Raw genomic sequence first — 14,896 nt, forward strand, 5'->3', positions numbered from 1 at the left:
CCCGCCAGCACAGGGATGAATCTTAAGGGCATGATGCTCAGACCCAGGAGAGCACACAGCATCATGTCGCCCACTCCTGTGAGGGCCTGGGGTCATCAGACTCACAGAGAAAGAGAGTCGGTGGTGGGACCAGGGCTGGGGGGCAGATGATCCATGGGGACAGAGTTTGTTGTGCAAGAATGCAGAGCTCTGGACATGGACAGTGGCAGCGGCTGCACCAGGTACCACGGAACCACCCACGGAATCATGTTGTGTGTATTTCACTGCAGTTCTGTGGGCCATCTGGAGAGCAGCCAGGTTCTTCCTGTGGAACCACCTGCTTGCGGACTTCAACCCCACAGAGGAGACAGGGCAGCCTGGGCACCCGGAACTGGGAGCCAGACAGGAGGGAAGCCAGGCTGCCCTCGATCGGAGTGGGTGGAGGCCACCCCCTGTGTATAGCAGCCCTTTCTCAATTTTTATTATTTTTCCACTTCACAGGCAGGCTGTGCTGTAGAAAAATGAAAACAAACAAGCCAGTATGGGGAGGGGGAGACCCAATGCCACTTTAATAAGACATCATTGCAGGGACGCCTGGATGGCTCAGCGGTTGAGCTCAGACTTTGGCTCAGGGCGTGATCCTGGAGTTCAGGGATCCAGTCCCACATCGGGCTCCATGAGGGGAGCCTGCTTCTCTCTCTCCCTTTGCCTATGTCTCTGTGTCTCTCATGAATAAATAAAATCTTGTAATAAAAACATCATTGCAGCAAACCATAAAAAAAGAACCACTGTTCATATTTTAGAGTATTATCTGACGTACTTCTTTTTTAAAACAAAAATGAAATTGTACCATACATTTTCATCCATTAGCGCCTCTCTCAGCATCTGGATGAATTCTCACTGTATTTCCTTACGGCTGGAGATGTCCCATCGTGAATGAGCCCCCTGAACACCCACCTTTGCCCCCTGGCCCAACTATTTCCTTAAATAAATTCCTGCCAGTGAGGCCGAAGGCAAGGGCAAGGGACATTTTTGTGGCTTCTTTTCCCTAGAAATGTTGTGAGCAGGGAAAATGACCTCCTGTAGAAAATTGAGTTGTGAGAGCTGCTCAGGCTGCAGGGCCTCCCAATGCTCCTGGCTCTCTGAGGGTAGGGACATTTGATACCAAGCAATTAGCAAAGATCTTTTTTTAAAAAAATTTATTTATTTATTTATTCATGAGAGACAGTGATAAAGGCAGAGACACAGGCAGAGGGAGAAGCAGGCTCCATGCAAGGAGCCTGACGCGGGACTCAATCCTGGGTCTCCAGGATCACACCCTGGGCCGAAGGAGGCACTAAACCGCTGAGCCACCTGGCTGCCCACAAAGTTCTTTTTTTTTAAACTAAGTTTTTAAATTCAAATTCCAGTTAGTAACCATGCAATGTAATATTAGTATCAGGCGTACGATAGAGTGATTTATCACTTCCATACAACACCCGGTGCTCATCATAACAGGTGCACTATTAATCCTCATCACCTGTTTTCCCCATCCTCTACCCACCTCTCCTCTTGGAACCATCAGTGTGTTCTCTAGAGTGAAGAGTCTGTTTACTGGGGTGCCTGGGTGGCTCAGGCCATCATCTTAGCATCCTGGGATTGAGTCCTGTGTGGGGTTCCCCAATGAGCGAGAGTCTGTTTCTCCTTCTCCCTCTGCCCCTCCCACCACTTGTGTGCTCGCCCTCTGAAATAAATAAGTCTGCTTTTTTGTTTATCTCTTTTTTCTTTCCTTTGCTTCTTAAATTCCACATCCGAGTGAGATCATATGGTATTTGTCTTTCTCTGACTTGTTTCACTTCATATAACACCCTCTAGTTCCATTCATGTCATTGCAAATGGCAAGATCTCACCCTTTTCTATAGTTGGGTAATATTCCAGGGTGTGTGTGTGTGTGTGTGTGTGTGTGTGTGTGTGTGTGTGAACCCGTTTCTGGGTTCTCTATTCTGTTCTTTTGATCTATATGTCTATTTTTTTGTGCCATACCATGCTTTATAATATAACTTGACATCTAGAATTATGATACCTCCAGCTTTGCCTTTCTTTGTCAATATTGCTTTGGCTATTCGGGGTCTTTTGTGATTCCATACAAATCTTACAATTGTTCTAGCTCTGTGAAAATGATGGTGGTATTTCGATAGGAGTTGAATTAAATGTGTGGACTGCTTTGGGTAGTACGGACATTTTAACAATATTTTTTCTTCCATTTTCTTCCCATTTCTTTGTGTCCTCTTCAATTTTTTTTTTCATGTGTTTTATAGTTTTCAGAGTACAGGTCTTTCATCTATTTGGTTAGGTTTATTCCTAGGTATTTTACTATTTTGGGCACAACTATAAATGGGACTGCTTTCTTCATTTCTCTTTTTGCTGTTTCATTTTTAGTGTATAGAAATGCAACATGTTTCTGTACATCAATTTTGTATTCTGTGACTTTACTGAATTCATGTATCAGTTGTAGTAGTTTTTTGGTGGTCTTTCAGGTTTTCTACATAGAATATCATGTCACCTGCAAATAGTGAAAGCTTTACTTCTTCCTTACAATTTGAATGCCTTTTATTTCTTTTTCTTGTCTGATTGCAGTGGCCAGGACTTCTAGTACCATGTTGAATAAAAGTGGTGAGAGTTGGAATCCTTGTCTTGCTCCTGATCTTAGAGGAAAAGCTCTCAGTTTTTCCCCACTGAGTATGTTAGGGGCGGGGTTTTCATAGATGGCCTTTATTATGTTGCTGTTTTGTTCCCTCTAACCCTACTTTGTTGAGGGTTTTTACCATGAATGGATGTTGTACTTTGTCAGATGTTTTTTCTGCATCTGTTGAGAGGATCATATGGTCCTTATCCTTTCTTTTATTGATGTGATGTATCATGTTGATTAATTTGCAAATATTGAACCACTGTTGCAGCCCAGGAAGAAGTCCTACTTGACCATGGTGAATGATTCTTTGAATGTATTGCTGGATTTGGTTTGCTATTTTGTTGTAGATTTTTGCATCCATGTTCATCAGGAATATTGGCCTATAGTTCTCTTTTGTGTGAAGTCTTTCTCTGGTTTTGGTATCAGGGTAATGCTGGCCTCATAAAATGAATTTGGCAGTTTTCCTTTCATTTCTATTTTTTGGAACAGTTGGGGAAGAATAGGTATTAACTCTTCTTTAAATGTCTAGTAGAACTCTCCTGGGGAGACATCTGGCCCTGGGCTTCTTATCAGGAGATTTTTGATTACTGATTCAATTTCTTTGCTGGCTATCAGTCTGTTCAAATTTTCTATTTCTTCCTGTTTCAGTTTTGGTGGTTTGTGTGTTTCTTTTTTTAATTTATTATTTATGATAGTCACAGAGAGAGAGAGAGAGAGGCAGAGACACAGGCAGAGGGAGAAGCAGGCTCCATGCACTGGGAGCCCGACATGGGATTCGATCCTGGGTCTCCAGGATCGCGCCCTGGGCCAAAGACAGGCGCCAAACCGCTGTGCCACCCAGGGATCCCAGTTTGTGTGTTTCTAGGAACTTATTTGTTTCAGGTTGTCCACTTTGTTGGCATGTACTTTCTCTTAACATTCTCTTACAATTGTTCGTATTTGTGCAGTGGGGTTATTTCTCCTCTTATATTTGTGATTTTGAGTTCTCTCTCTCCTCTCTCTCTCTCTCTCTCTCTCTCCCTCTCTTTATGAGTCTGGCTTGAGGTTTATCAATTTTGTTGATGTTTTCAAAGAACAAGCTTCTGGTTTCACTGATCTGTTCTATTACTTTTTTAGTTTCTCTATCATTTATTTCTGCTCTAATCACTTTTTTCCTTTTGTTGGCTTTGGTTTTTTCTTTTTCTAGCTCTCTTAAATATAATGTTAGGTTGTTTATTTGAAATTTTTAGAAAAGTTCTCTATTTAACTTCAAGGATATCTTGGAGGGTTCTGAGGGCACTAGCTGAGTGGCTCCTGTGTGAGCAGATGTGGTGTTTCAGGAAGCACGCAATAGCATTAAAGGGCCTTCAGGTAATTGCTGTCAGCCAATGACAGAAGAGAAAGCAATGAAAATGATTCATTTGCACAAAAATGGCCCATAACCAGTGCACTAGAGCCACTCAGGAGTTCCAGCAGGGGAGGTGTGGGGAGAGCCAGCCCTCATCCACCTCACTGAGTACAACACAGGGGTGGGCTCAGCCTTGGCAGGATTCCCCACGGGAGCCCAATTAATGCACCATCTTTGATAGTATTTAGTTTGTAGATACAACTGGATTCATAGCTGCATGAGTGCCCAAAGCACAAGGACTTTATATTTAGTTTTACATTTGTATGTATTTAAGAAAGGTTACAATTAAAATCGTTTAAACATCCTGGGTGGAGGTGGGGGTCTGTGAAGATGATTTTCCATTGGAGAGGGGCCATAGATCACTTTAATTTGAGGACAATGGGTCTGGGGACTTTTGGGGTCTTGGTGGAGGATTTCCTCACAAACCCCCAGGTGCCTGTTTCTCTAGACTGTGTTCTCAAGTGGGTTCCTTCCAATCCTGCAGCCCCTGCTCCCTCTGAGCCTGGCTGCTAAGTTCAGTGAATTGCCAGATGAGTACCTATTCCACCCCCTGAATTCTCCCCAGAGATGATGGTCTTTCAACTTAGACAGAAGTGTAGTGCATCCCCTTCTTGCAGAGACAACCCCCAAGTTCCCACCACTAGACCCAAGCACCTAGAATGGGCTGAAGGGATTGAGGTTTTAGAATGCCTTCCTGGGACAAAGACATATCAGACTTTGCCCCAAAACAAAGCACTATCATATAAAAGAATTGTCCACACGTGTGCTATCACTTAACATAAAAAAAATGAAAATAAGTGTTTCTTCAAAACCATGCATTATTTTGTATTATTTACTTTTTCTGTTACATAAATGCTATTATTTAAACAAAACAACCATAGGGCCAGTTAGTGCAATTAGTAGTAATGAATAGAAGAAATCATTTTAAAAATTGTATAGTGTGTCTGTCTTCTAATACAATGTTTTTTTTATGTTAAAAAATCTTTTATTAAATATATACATTTTGGAGACTATGTTATATTCTGAAGACACATAAATGTGAAACTACCTGTTTAACTGAAACTTTTAACTGTAACTATAGACTCACAGTGTAATATCACAACCAGGAGACTGACATGGATACCACCCACCCATCTTATTCAGATCTGCCCAATTTCCCTCCCACTCCTGGGTGTGTGCATGACGCATAGTTCTGTGCATTTTCACACCTGTGAGGTTCTTTGGGTGGCTTTAGCTTCACAGGGGTCTCCTCTGTGGCTCTCCCATAACCATTCAGCCCCTGGTCACATTTCCCCCTTGTCCTTAACCCCTGGAAACCACAAATCTGCCCTGCTTTTCTACAATTTTGTCATCTCAAAAATTTTACATAAATTGGGGCACCTGCCTGGCTCAGTGGGTGGAACGCTCTGACTCTTGGTCTCGAGGTCATGAGTTGTTCAAGCCCCACGCTGGGTGTAATTTACTTAAAAGAAATGTTACATAAATGGAATTGCACAAGACATAAGCTTTTGAGGTTGGCTTTTTAGACTCCTCATATTCCCTGGAGATTCATCCAAGCTGTTGTGTTTATCTGTACCTTGATACGAGAAGACTAATAAAGCAGGTCGTGAACTGCTTCCTTGTGTCTCAGGACACTCTGAGCAGCTTCTTCCACTCTTCCTGTTTCCTTTTCCAGCACCGCTTCTCTGAAATTTAGGACATCCTTCTCTTCACTTATGCAGCGGGAAACGGGATATAGTCAAGTGCACGGCTCACGCTTACTTGCAGCTGTTTCTATCAAGCCACTGAAACTCAGATTCCTGGTGTCAGTCCAATGTGATGACACCCTATGAGCACTTGCGGGAATTTGTTTCCAGCATTCAAAGAACGTCCACCCGCCTGTATGCATAGGCCTGCTTTGGTAGACCAGACGTTTATCAGTTCCTTTGTGTATGTAAATTTATCATTTTGGTTCCCCATGCCTAAAATGTCCATTTTAAACACTCCAAAGCATATTGGAAGTCACCATATGTTAAATTTCTCTCTCTCAGGTGAATGGTCTTAAAGCACAGAGGTCTTTGAAACTTGAAATCAAAGCTGGATTTCAAACAAGTTATAGTTTTACTAAAGGGATGAGAAAGTCATGTCAAATTTAGTTACCCTTTTCTGGTGACATTTTTGAGTTCTGAAGCAGTCCTGTTGTCATAAAGTGAGTTTGTTTTTTGCTCATGTGAGTTCTCGTCAACAATCCACATAGGGCACCAGACACTCAGGAGGCAGTTTTGGAAAAACAGTATATAAATTTCCATTTTCCTGTAATCCCCTTCTTTGTTCTCATCCTTACGTATTTCCAAATTAGAGAAGGACATTCCTCTTGTCTCATGCTTTGAAAAATAAGATTTTATGGCAGGCAAACATTTTAACATCTTTCCTATGACTGGCAACAATGATAGGTATCTTGTAGGAAGGCTTTCTCCCTCCATTTCTATCAAGCTAAAAATCTTGTTTCCACATATTTTGAGGTAACTAAAGGTGACCCAAACTTTTCTTTCCAGGTAAGCAGACCTCACCTTACCAGCAGTGTTGTATACGAGGTGTGGAGGACACTTAGTAAGTAGGATCTTGTCATTTTCTTTTTTTTTTTTTTTTAATTTTTATTTATTTATGATAGTCACAGAGAGACAGAGAGAGAGAGGCAGAGACATAGGCAGAGGGAGAAGCAGGCTCCATGCACCGGGAGCCTGATGTGGGATTCGATCCCGGGTCTCCAGGATCGCGCCCTGGGCCAAAGGCAGGCGCCAAACCGCTGCGCCACCCAGGGATCCCAATCTTGTCATTTTCTTTGGTAATAAGATAATCAGGTGAATGGAGTTTGCCAGAATGTACACTTGCACTGTCAGCAAATACACAAATGGATAAGCAGAGTCTAGTTTGTATTTGGACAAGGTATCAACAGTCTTTTGATTCAATGTTTCTGCAATTTAATCAAAATTGTCATTGAAATCAAGAAGACAATTTGAAACTCTTTGTTTCAAATCAAAGTAAGAGCTGGGAAAACACTGTTTTGCTACTGGGCTTGGGTGCATCACTGGACCGGCTGTAAAAAAACATCCCGGTTCGTCAGATGTGACAGAGCCTGTTCTATGTTGTTGGGTAGTAAACATATCTCATCATGATTTCTTCCTTTTACACACATCCCTCCTCAAAATTTTAATTCCATTCTATGAGTGAGTAAGTGTCACTTCACTTTGCTGTGTAGAGCAATGAGCAGACGACGTGTGTTCAGTGAAGTGGAGTGCCTGAACTTATTCCGTGGCCAGTACTGGGGACTGGGTAATGGTGGCTTTTAGGGAGAAAAAAGTTGTCACTTGTTTTGAAGAACTTCCTATCCTGCCGGGGACCTGAGTTCACTCTGCAGTATGTGCCTCATCCCTCCTCCATCATCTGTGTCCCCAAGTCTCTTCTGCATATTGTGCATGACACTCTGTTTTGCTTGTAGCCTCCTAATCCAGTTGTATGTGTACTTCACGTGTCATTAAAGTGACAGCCTGTAAGCCTCCCTTGTCAGCAGTGTCTGGGTCACACCCGTATTCATCTTGTCCTTGTTCGTATCTTCATGATCAGAACCCTTAGACAGCAACAACATTCAGCTCGTGAAAAATTAACTCAATACAAACACGACAGTGAATCCACAGCCAGAGTTACAAGCAGGCTGCTGATGTTCACACTCCCTATGTGTTCACTGCATTCGTAATTCGGATCTCTCAGAGCAACCCAACTCAGGTGGTCATTATGCAAACCACAAATTTGCCAACACCAACAGTTGGGGAAAAGCAGTGGCAGTAACTATGGAGGGCATTTATGCTGCACTCATGGGGCACTAAATACTGTGTATGTTAGCTTCTATATGGGAGGCTGCCTCAGGAGTTTTGTACTTTCTCCCCAAACTTCCACACTCTTTTAAGGAAAAACAGCACTTTTTGCATCCTCTAGATGTCTTTCTTGGGATGTACAACTTTCAGAGCCAGAACTCAGGTGGTCCTGAGTAAAGCAGGATGGTTGAAAGTCCTAGTGGTCATCATAGAGACGAGCTATGTATGTAAACATATCAGATTTGGAAGACTCAGTAATGTAAAATATCTCATTCTGTTTGATGTTTATTAGTGTATATATATATATATATACATACACATACACTGAGTCTGTGTGCAGTACGTATATTATCCAAATGAATTTCACTCATGTCTTTTTCTTTTCCCCCTATTGCAGCCATTAGAAAAATTTCAATGCCATACATGTTGCATTATACTTCTGCTGGGCACGGTGTACCTGACTCTGGGTTCTAGGAGGCAGAGGTGGGTCTATCCTGCCATCCCTGGCTCCCTGTTGCCTAGCACAGTGCTTAACCCATATCAGGTGGATGGATTCTGCACAACAAATGGACTCTGGATCTATTAGATTCATTGACATCCAACCCTTTGAAAAAATATGCCAGAAAAAGACATTTTTTAAAAACCTAAGAAAATGTTCTCGGTCAGCTTTGCCCCAATAAGAGCCAGGCCTGTTTCTCAGTCTAGTCCTGATGGTGCTGAGGGGGTCCTACCACAGCTGCTCTCTCCTTGCAGGGAAACCTGCCAAGACAGTTTAGGTCAGCATTCAGTAGCTCACTGGCCTTTCATGGCACACACAGACAAGCAGTGTGATATACAGAGAAAACCTGCATTTCATCGAAGTCTGCAGGACTTGGGGCTGGTGAGACAGGCCGCTGAGTGTCTGGCTGTTAACACAAGTGTTACATTCTTACTCGTGAGCATCTACAACCTTGGTGATCATATGAGCTGCCTTAGGGAAAGCCTTGAGTATCCCAGCATGGAGAGTTGATGGGTCATTCCGGAATGGTCACAATAAACAGCTGGCTCAGGAAGTCAAGTGATGTCATAGTAAAATGTCCAATGCCAACTCTTCCCAAACCAAAATTATTATCTTACCTTTAGCAGATATTTTCCAGAATCCAAGTGATGCCTACAATTAACTGCTTTAAAAAAAAGATTTGTTTATTTGGAGAGAGAAAGAGTACAGACATGTGGGAGAGTGAGGAGGGGCAGAGGGAGAGGGAGAGAGAAAATCCAAAGCAGACTCCATGCTGAGGGCAGAGCCTGACACGGGGCTCAATCCCATGACCCTGCGATCACAACCTGAGCCAAAACCAAGAGTTGGATGCTGAACCGACTGAGCCACCCAGGCACCCCTACAATCAACTGCTTTATCCACAGAAGCTAGTTGGATATCTGGCAGCACCTTTGCAGTTAACTCATGCTGGGAAAGTGCCCAGGAAAACTATTAGCTTAGAGCTAGATGATGTAAATTGTTTACTCTTTTTTATCTTAAAACTAATAATAGTATGTTAATAGCCAACACTGATGGAGGCTGCCTGTTGTGGGCCTGGCACTCTGTGGGGCTCTGTACACACGACCTCACTGAACATTCGGAACAACCCAATGGCAAATGAGAGCACTGATGTGGACACTGAGGGCTCACCGCTAGTAAGTGGCAGGTCTAACACTTGAAAATCCAGATCCAGGTGACCCCACAGCCTGTGGCTTCAGCCAGTGTGCAAACTGTCCACATAACTAAAGGTTTTAGAAAGCCTGTGACAGTTTTTTAAAAGTTAAAGAAAGGTACAGACTACTTTAATACCATCACCTAAGAGGTAACTTTTGTAAACATTTAAAGGTCTATTCTGTTACCTTTCTATGTACAGGTTATATATTTTTATCAAAGTGGATGCTATACATGGTGTTTCATGACTGGCCTTCTCTACTGAGCCTCACCTGTGGATTCCTGCCAGGCTACAGACGGAAACCAGACCTCAGTGCAAGAGGAAGACGAAGCACAGGCAATTTCCTTCCCTCTCTCCTGCACCTCATTGAGATGACTGGCAGGGACTAGCGGAGACTCCGACATTTTGGAGAAGGGGGCAAGCAGGTGGAGATGTTGGTGAAGGAAGCTGCATCCCAGAAGAGGTGCTGGGGGCTGGGGCTGGGGCTGGGGCTGGGCAGAGGTGGGGCTTGCGTCTCCTGTGGTTTCAGAGTTTCAGACCAAGTTTGGAGGTGGGGCTGAGACCAAGGGTACTGCCTGAAGTTCCGGGCCAGAATGACTGCTCCTTCTATATGCCTGCCACAGAGCAACTGCTCGAAAAAGCCATGAATCTCTTCTCCCAAAGTGCTTGGGAAGTTTTTTGAATGGCTCTGGTCTTTCCAAGTAATTCCTTCCTCATCTGGCATCTGGTAAGGAGTCTAATGGCTTCTCCCTTCCTGTACCTCATACAAAAAAGCCCAGAATCTGATGAACCCTTGGATATGAAGCTCCTGTCAATTTTTATATTTAGGAGGGAGATCTCTCAAGGAAACTGAGCAACCTGGAATAAGCAGGAACATTCTGACCACACCAAGAGATAGTAAAAATTCAGAGCAAATGGAACTCATGCATTTCTCATGGGAATGTCAGGGGCCACAACTACTTTGGAAAACACACCAGCAGTTTAGTATAAAGTTAAATGTATACTTCCCATGAAGTCTAGCTACTCCACTCTAAGGTATTTGCCCAAGCAACAGGAAAACATGCCCACACAAAGACTTGTATTGTACACTTGCATGTTTTTAGAATCATCATCCAAAACTGAACCAGAAAAATGCAAACATCACTCAACTGATGAACAGTTTAATTATTGGATTATATGCACACAATGCAATGCTACTTGGGAGTAAGATAATCAATGAAGTGCTGCTAGATGCAAGAACGTGGATCTCAAAAACATGCTGACCATGAAGGTCTAGAAAACACAACTCCAACCTGCAAATCAGATCAGTGGTTGCCCAAAGCCTGGCTGTGGGTTGGGGTGTGACTCGGAAGGGGCCCAAGACAACTATATTTTGAATGCGGTGATTAATTACAAAACTGCACAAAAATTCATCAAAATACATGCTTAAAATGGGACCATTTCATTTTATGTAAATCAAATATCAATAAAGTTTACTTAAAGGAAAAGAGACTTCTAAAAATAGAAGAGATAAAAAGGTCGATAGAAAGCTTAGAAAATAAAGCCAAATATCTAGCTCAGGACATAGAAAAAATGACCCAAAAAGAAAAGGAGGAAGAATATAATAAATGAGAAATGATGGTAGTGGGGATCAATTCAACATCAAGCACAGAAGTTCTAGGACCAGAGAACAGAGGAAATTAAGAGAATGGACCCCTCTTGCACTGAGTAGAGTGAATGAAGGAAAGATCCCATCTACACTTGTTCTTGTGAAATTTCAGAATATTAGGGAAAAGAAGGAAGCATCCAGAAGTAAAACTCATGACTCCTACAAAGGATTATCAAACTGTAACAGCAAGACACTGACATCACAATTCTGGGGGCAAATTCTAGAAGTCTACATCTGGCTGTGAGGGCAAATCAAAGGCGTTTTTGGTAATGCAAAGACATTACCTTTCTGAGGTCATGATTGTAACACTTCAGAGAACAAAGAACACCAAGAACGGGGAAAGCATGGGACCAGGTGAGTACAGGGCCAGTCTGGAGGCCTGTGGGGTGATGTCCACAGTGACAGCTGGGCAGCAGGCCTGAACAACAAAGAGGCTGGAGGGCTCTGGAACATACAGCTCCAGGGGAAGAGGTGGGCATCTGGGGCAAGATTTAGAATGAGAGGCTGTGTCAATGTGAGGATATGGTGAAGGTACACAGTCTTTGATCAATGGGGAAAAATAAAGGCACTTAGAAACTCAATAAACAAAATGAAAAACTGTAAACACAAGTTGTGGTCCAAATACGAAGCAAACCAAACTGTGGCATTATCTTGGGCAATTCATGTAGTATCAACATTTTAAGGCCACAGAGCATAGCGAGAAGGAAATGCCAGATAAAATGCATCCAGCCATAAAAACTGCTGATGGATTTCTAGCTTTGGGACTCAATATAGGAATGAAGCATGAAAAAAGTATTTTCAATCTGTTGTCAAGCAACTTTGATCATGTACAAGTAAAGTCTACGTGATCTGACTTGGGTAGTAGGTGGAAGCAGGGGAGGTAGAGGAAAGATAGGATCCCTATCTTCTGTGTCAGGACAGATGCTGTCCCACGCCGCTGGACAATCTACAAAGGTTTAAGGGCAAAACACTATATAACACTATACAGGTAACTGAGAAAAACCCAGTAAGATAATAAAATTGTACTAAATGGAGATGGAAGGAGATGTGAACGAGTGAAAATATCTTCTCTAACCTCACCCGTTGTGGCCCCAACATCTGATGCTTGCTATCTATGCAGGCTTATACCTCCTGTCCGTCTGGCCTCCTTGCCATTCCCCAATTTGCCAAGTTTGTTCCTACTTGGGACATCTGTACCTGCCAAGCCAGTAGAGACACACTGGGCAGCGGTGTGCTCATAAAAGCACATCTGCCTGTGTTTCTCATCAGTTTGTCCCTTTCTGGAACACAAGGGCAGCCCAATGTTGAATATCCTTTGCTCACTTGGTCCAGAAGAGGGATGAATTTACCCTAGTCCACCTGTATTTCACTGCCCCTCCGCCCAAAAGCACAGAGTTCCCAAATGTTCTTTGCCCAGTTTCTCCTAAGGTTAATGTCTTATATATCTATGGTACCCATATCAAATCCAGGTAATTCATTCTGGTACAGGGCTGACTTAGTCTGCTCAGGCTGCTACAACAAAACAACACAGGCTGGGTGCTTAAAAAACAATTTATGTTTCACAGTTCTGGAGGCTGAAGTCCAAAACCAAGGCATTCGCAGGTCTGGTGCCTGGCAAAAGCCCCTTGTTGGTTCATAGACAGCTGTCTTCTCTCAGCTCTTTTACAAGGGGACTGAGCCCATTCATGAGGGCTCCATTTTCATGACCTAAGCACTTCCTGAAGGTCTCATCTCCAAATACCATCTCACTGGGGATTAGAAGTTTTGGGAAAACACAAATATTGTTAACTAAACTACAGACTTTATTCAGATTACTTGTTTTTCCACTACCGCACTTTTCCTAGTCCAAGCCAATCTGGAACCCCACGTTGCATTTAGTTGTCATTCTTATCGACACCTCCGATCTGGGACAGCTCCTCAGGATTCATCTTTCAGGAGCTTGGCCCTCTTGAAGAGTACTCAGGTACGTTGCACCATGTCCTCACTGGGATTTCTCTGAAGTTTTTCCATTATTTGATTGAGGTTATGCATTTTTGGCAAGAAAACCACAGGAGTGCTGTTGTCTTTCTCGATGCATTATCACATCAGGGATATACACTGTCGTTTTGTCTTATACTTTGATTCCCTGGTTGAAGTGTGTTGGTCAAGTTTCTCTACTACGAAGTTACTATTTGTCCCTGTTAATAAATATCTTGGGGGAGAGATTTGAAGCAATACAATAATCTGTCTCAAAACTTTTGCCCTCTAATCTCTGCATCAAATAGATCTTGCTCCCAACAATTATGCTGGTGTTTGCCTAAGGTGGTTTTTACATTTCTCTCATTCCTACTACAGTTATTAACTGTGGTATTTCTGTAGGAGGGAGCTGTCTTCTGCCTCTCACTTGTTTACTCTTTATCACTATGGACTCTTGGGTATTTATGTTACTCTCTGAGTTACAATTCCATATTATTTACTTCGCTGCTCATATTCTTCCAGCTTTAGTCCCTAGGAGCTCCTTCAGGTTGGCGGAGTCCCTGTACAACCCAACTTCATTTTGTGAGCACCTCCTTCCTTCCTAGCGACACAGGAGGAGCCAAGCTCATTGCCTTTTCCCTGTCCTGGCCCTGGAATCGGCCACTTGTTTAAGACGCCCATTTAGTAAGTGCTGGTTGATTTGGAGCAGCAGGAGGGTGTGGTGAAAGAGGAAGGAAGGGCACTCCCAACCTCCTCCTCCTACCCCTAGTCCCAGAGAAGTGTGCTTCCCACCCGGAAGGATGTGGCTAACAGGTGGGTGGCTCTTTGTGGACCATACCCCTCAGGTCTGCAGGGAACCTGGGTGCTCCCCAGGGATAGCGTCTGGAGCTCGTGGCTGCAAACAGAGGTGCAGGGCGGGGCCTAAGAGCACGCCCCCCCCGCCCCGCCCAGGAGCAGGGTGAGGCCTAGGAGCACCCCACCCCCCGCCGGGGCAGGGCAGGGCTTGGGAGCATCCCCGGGAGAAGCAGGGTGGGACCTAGGAGCCCCGCCCCGCGCTGGAGCAGGGGGAGGCCTAGGAGCCCCGCCCCCCTCCGGAGCAGGGCGGGGCTTCGGAGCATCCTCGGGGAAGCAGGGCGGGGACTCAGAGCATCCCCGAGAGGTGAAGGGCGGGACCTAGGAGCCCCTCCCCGTCCCCGGAGAGGCAGGGCGGGGCTTCGGAGCATCCCCCGGAGGGGCAGGGCGGGGCTTCGGAGCATCCCCCGGAGGGGCAGGGCGGGGCTTCGGAGCATCCCCGGGAGGGGCAGGGCGGGGACTCGGAGCATCCCCGGAGGGGCAGGGCGGGGACTCGGAGCACCCCCGCTCCCCAGGGCGGCGCAGGCTCACCGCCAGCTGCAGGGGCTGCAGTCCGTCGGCCGAGGCCCCTCTCCGTCCCGGGGCTCCTCCTGGGGCGGGAGGGCAGGGGAGTGAGTGCGGGGAGGAGGGCTCGGACCCTGGTGGCCCCGGCTCTTGCTCTCAGTGAGGCCGACGCTCGGGCCACGGACGCGCTGACCTCGCCCCGGTCGTTCCGTCCGCGAGGAGGACGGCGGGGCAGGAGGCGGCGGCAGCAGCGCAGGCTGCACCTCTGGAGGGAGAGGGCCCGCTGACTGCCCTCCCGCGCTGCCCTCCACGCCGCGCCCCCGCCCCCGCCCCCGCCCCCGCCCCCGCCCCCGCCGCGCGGCG

General features: G+C 45.1%; 2 long non-coding RNA genes across 14 annotated transcripts in view; one reads left to right on the top strand and one right to left on the bottom strand.

The window, feature by feature from the left end:
* LOC112640166 (uncharacterized) overlaps positions 1 to 14,896 on the top strand; it is a 34,760-nt gene that overhangs the window by 5,840 nt on the left and 14,024 nt on the right. For 9 of the 13 annotated variants that reach the window (XR_007411192.1, XR_007411197.1, XR_007411187.1 and 6 more), the window contains 3 exons: positions 6,569 to 6,623; positions 8,283 to 8,368; positions 9,775 to 10,036. This is a non-coding gene — a long non-coding RNA (uncharacterized LOC112640166). Of the gene's footprint in view, positions 1 to 269; positions 5,964 to 6,568; positions 6,624 to 8,282; positions 8,369 to 9,774; positions 10,037 to 14,896 lie in introns of all 13 variants that reach the window. The other 4 variants (XR_007411193.1, XR_007411190.1, XR_007411194.1 and 1 more) reach the window with 2 other exon arrangements.
* On the bottom strand, positions 5,950 to 14,870 carry LOC112640169 (uncharacterized). The gene is made up of 3 exons (XR_004817000.2): positions 14,561 to 14,870; positions 8,835 to 14,072; positions 5,950 to 7,641 (listed from the first exon to the last, which is right to left on the bottom strand). It is a non-coding gene; the product is annotated as an uncharacterized LOC112640169 (long non-coding RNA).

The sequence above is a fragment of the Canis lupus genome, chromosome 6, assembly GCF_003254725.2.
Source record: "Canis lupus dingo isolate Sandy chromosome 6, ASM325472v2, whole genome shotgun sequence".
Lineage (NCBI taxonomy): Eukaryota > Metazoa > Chordata > Mammalia > Carnivora > Canidae > Canis > Canis lupus.